The 5296-nt window shown below is 32.4% G+C and overlaps 1 pseudogene; it reads right to left on the bottom strand.

The window, feature by feature from the left end:
• LOC139123704 (ubiquitin-conjugating enzyme E2 Z-like) overlaps positions 1–5296 on the bottom strand; it is a 585434-nt pseudogene that overhangs the window by 410409 nt on the left and 169729 nt on the right.

Genomic DNA, 5296 nt, shown 5'->3' on the forward strand with positions numbered 1-5296 from the left:
AAACTTGCTATATACATCAAAGATACTGTGATATAACATTATTGAAAATCAAAAGACATTTTTACTTCAGTCAATTCCTAATTTGCATATTAAATAAATTTTCATAATTAGGGATATTTATCTGAATTGACTTGATCAAAATTGATGAAACTTGCTATGTACATTAAAGACACTATAATACAATATTATTGAAAGTCATTAAGCATTTTCTCTTCAGCCAATTCCTAATTTGCATATTTAATGAACTTTCCTAATTAGGGATATATATCTGAATCAACTTGACCAAAGTTGACAAAACTTGCTACATATAATGCAGATACCATGATACAACATTATTGAAAATCATTGAGCATTTTTACTTAAGCCAATTCCTAATTTACATATTTAATGAACTTTGCTTATTATGGATCTATACTGGGATTTACTTGATCAAAGTTGGCAAAATATGCTATGTACATTGATGATTATACCAGGTTAAAACAATATCAAAAGTCATTTCACATTGTCATGTCAGCTAATTTATAATTTGCATGTCTAATGAGCTTTCACAGCTCAGCATCTATGGTTTGAAGGACTTGGCCAACGGTAATTACACTTGCTATATAAAGTGGTGATACAATGACAGCAGTAAAAGAACTTTAATATTTTTATTCCAGCTAATTACATATTTGTATACTTCATGACCTAATCGACGGTGATAATTATTGTTCATTATGTTGGTCATAATACTTTCAATGAATTTGCAAACATGTGGCAAAGTTCAAGTTTACACATAACTGCAATATATAATGAAACACGTGAGCATTTTCATTCATATCTGGTTAGAGCCAATACAATTATTTATTTGGCAGTGAAGGCCTCTTACAAGGTGTAAATATTACCTTTTGTTAAACAAAATCTCATTCATTACTTTAAAAATGATCAATGCTTATTTATAAGCAATGGTCACCATCACAGCATTTCAGAAAACGCTGTCGTATATGACAAATGTTGGCAACCAATTTTCACCTCATAAGTTCTTCGTCTCACAAAGAGAATATTTTATTTAAATTTTTGTTCATTATGTAGAGGCAGAATATCGACTAATTATATGGCTGTATTTCTCCATTATTTTCAGTTCAAATAATGCTTGTAGTATAAACAATCTTTTTCAAATTTTCTCACCACTTTCATCTTACAGAGTATAACTTCTTAATTATGTCACAAGTGGTGTAAATGGGGAGAAAATGTTGACTGCAAATAAATAAACAAATCATTTCTGATAATTGTTTTGCATAGTGCTGGAGGCTTTGTAAAGACATGCAAGTGATCATGCTACAACCAGTGATTAAATTTCATCTCTGATTGACACAAAGAAATTTATAAATCTTAATTAGGAGAAAAAATGTATATTTTCTGTTTAAACAGAAGAGTATGAATAATGTTTAAAAATTACACTACTGCCACTTTAAGGTATTTTAATTTTCAGCAGTGACATTTGATGGTCTTTCAGGGTGGTAGAGTTTTCCGTGTTTTTTTTACACACTTAAATTGATGACTTTTTTGTAACGAAATAACTCAAGTCAATATAGGATAAGGAGACAATATTTGTAAGCAAATGGCAAATAAATGGTTTTTATGTTTTTTGTTTATGTAACTCAATAGATTTCTTTATAACTTGTGTCATGGGTCATTAACCCAAGGTCACTTGTTAAATCAGTAATTATGCACTTCTCAATAGTAATTATAGTGCTTTTGGTAGCTGAATCAGACTGTATATTGTAACCAACAATTTTATATTTAAGGTTTTCTTTTACAATTCAAAACCAATGCAATCTATAAATTTTAAATGGTGGTCGTTATAAGAGTCGTTCATAATTTAAAGATCAAATCAAATCGTCATCAATGAGGATCAGCTATCCCATTTGTGTAAATTAAATAAATAACAGTTAAGAGATTCTTAAAATTACAGTGTCAGAGCAGAATAATTATTAATGGATCATAACTGCAGTCATAGTTTTAGAAGTTTTCAAATATTCAATGGAACAATACATTGATTCTAATAACATTTACATAAGCAAGCACAAATAGTTGCCAGGTTTAATTTCGTTTCTGTTTATGTAGATTGAGTTTCTAAATTGTATCTGTATTAACTAGCATGGAATCATGCCATTTTTGTAATGTAATCTCTTATTACAAATGCTTTGCATCATTAAACATTGGATGTACAAAGTTTAATGTAGAGATTCAAAGCAAATTGTAAATATACAAGGCTAAACAATCCGTTTAACAGTTACTTTCAAATGAATAACACTTCAATATCGACTTCTCATTTCACCGTGCAGGATGATAACATGCCAGTGCATCTTGCTTGTTGCGAAAGGACACCTTGATATTGTGAATATTTCATTGAAGTTCTCGGTATGACAAAGAAATCAAGAGAAAGGTATGTATACTTTCATCAAGTTAATCAATTTGAAGAATGGAACAAAATTGGGGGAATTTTACCCCAAATGTGATCCAGCTTTGAGATTTGATCACCTTTAACTTATACAAAGCAACCTTTACAATGTTTGTCAATTGAATTAATTTTCATTTTGTTGTACCTAAAATGTTTATAATTCTTCTTAAGAATTGTACCACCTTTGTTGTTGTACTTAAATGAGAATAGGAGCTAGCGTTATCAATAGCTTTCCCTCCCAGTTTCAAAATGCTTGAATTGCTTACTGTTTATATCAAGCTAAGTCACTTAGCTTGATATAGACAGTAATATCCATAGTAATAGACATAGATCAACAGGGATTTTATAATTGACTTTTTTCAATTTCAATAACAGTTTTCAAGTCTAAATTGAAAGCATGAGAAACACGAATACTAATATACATATCCATGGCCTACTTGCAAGAGGCATATCCACTTTTTCAACAAACTGAGTCAGAGGGGAATAACTTGAATTTGTTTGTAGTTCAGGATTATTGGCTAATGAATGTCAATAATTATGAAATTATCACTATGTTAATTGAAAAATTGTAGAGTTATAGCCTGCCTTGCACCAGCATTTTGAGCAAAAAGGGAAGTACCTCATGATAAGTTACGCTCTTTATACGGTAGGGCAATAACTCATCATATGTTACATCCTGGATGCAACGGTCGATTTTCTTTTTTTTTATTATTGAATAATCATGCTTATCATAATCTACATCAGAATAGAATTTCGCATGCGATAGAAAAGCCGTACAGAATGCCCATTCAGTAACACATAGAGTTTCCAGGCGCCCCATTCCCTGCGACTATATCTACGCATTGACTGTTGAACGGTTTCAAGGGACTCATTGGACGAGTGCCAGAACATGTCTTGCTCGCGATCTGTACGTATGTGTGTAGTGCACACACAATATCCAGAACAAGCAGAAGCACATCTGAAAGTAGCATCTTCCACAATGCACTATAAATCAGAAGAAAAATTGTTGACATAATTGTACAAAACGGTCATTACTCTGACAATTTTATACCCGATCACAAATGTAAAATGCATGTTAATAAGGTTATTATGAAAACACTGCAAAGGATGCACTTGGACACTGGCGCTGCGCATCGCCCTCAGCCTCGCGTCAGGCAATACGTGCGCCAATGTCCTTGTGCATACTTTGTGTATTTTCGTAATAACCTCATAATAGCATCCTCATCATGAGATGTTTTTTTGCATTTTGATGTTTTTACCTTTTGCCCATGCAAAACAGGCATACGTGTTGCGTCTCAGTGCACTGACTTTCTCATGCAAAAGGGGCGGAACTCAAGTTAAGTCTAGTGGCAGCATGAGTTACATTGACTTTTTTCCACAAAATGTTCAAAACAATGCATTTGACAATTCTGATAAATTACATCAAAAACTCACTTTAGACCTAAGCGTGAGTTACACCCGTCTTGCACTGGCCATCGACATGTAGCTCTTTTTCAAGCTGGAGTTGTATGTCTCTTTTCACAACTGTCCAGCTGCTTTCTGATACGCTGACGTGCAGTGACTTTCTCGAGCAAACTGGACATAACTCAAGTTACGTCCTATGGCAACATGAGTTACATTGACTTTTTTGCTCAAAACTGTCACAAAAGGTTGCATTTGACAAATCTGAACAAAAATATTATATTTTTACCAAAACCTAGTTCGAGTTACGCTCCTCTTGTCGCTGAGCCATCGATATGATCTATATAGTCACTGTGTTTAATATTGGGAATGCAAGTTGATCGATAATTGGGATCAAATTAGAAATACTGCACTAAAGACTTAAAAGAAATAACCACAGTTTGACAAAATGAGACTGAAAGAAGGGGACAATAGTCAAATCATGGTGCTGCAGTAAGTCATAGCAAAACTAACAAGGGGCATATTTTTCTTCAAGCAAAAGCAAAGCTTTTAAAGTTCAGCTTTTATGAAATCAAACCCAAGTTCTCTTATGACTGAATATACAAATAACACTATTGGAACTACTTTGGGATAATTGGATGGTGAAGTAATGTCTTTTTAATCAGCAAATGTAATTTCATCTGCTTTTCTTTTTACATTACGCACTTGTTTTTATGAGTACTTTGTAACATTGCTACATTCAGACATAGGCACCTAACACTTTTGAGAAATTTCAAAAAATAGGAAATCCAATTATCCCAAGTTAGTTCCAATCGTGATTAAATATCTTATTTACCTTAAGATACAACATAATTGTTTACTCAATCGTATTCTATTCTTGATTAAACGGGGATCAAAGTATTACTATCAAAGAAATGATAAGAACACCTATATACTGTCTTTCAGATATGTCTTGTTTCAATATAAGCCATTAAGCCATTAAGCCCCATCTGCATTGCAGAAGTCAAAGTATCCATATACAAGTTAGGACTGTGTCATCGATGATGACATGTTAAATGGGGAATATTATTTGAGTGATAATTAAAATGAAGAAATTAGAGATACCGCATTCGAAGTTTTGACAGAAACAGAATCTTGTTTTGAAAGCTTGACAAAATGCAAATGATAGAGCTAACAGTATATCAAATTTTGATGCAGGAAGGCATTATACCAAACTGCAATGGATATACTTATTAAAACAAATATGAGCTGTTTCAAATTCAGCTCTTATGAAATATACAAACTATGCAGAAGTGTGCCACACTAAAGACCATAATTTTACTAATTGTAATTATTGAATAATATTTCCTCCCTAGATCAAGTTTGTGAAACTCTGTTATACAGTCAATGGTGCATTGACATACAAGTATACCTCATACTTTTGACACACATCTATCTGTGTAACTCTTCAATTAT

Source organism: Ptychodera flava, assembly GCF_041260155.1.
Source record: "Ptychodera flava strain L36383 chromosome 23 unlocalized genomic scaffold, AS_Pfla_20210202 Scaffold_23__1_contigs__length_28996876_pilon, whole genome shotgun sequence".
In the NCBI taxonomy this organism is placed as follows: domain Eukaryota; kingdom Metazoa; phylum Hemichordata; class Enteropneusta; family Ptychoderidae; genus Ptychodera; species Ptychodera flava.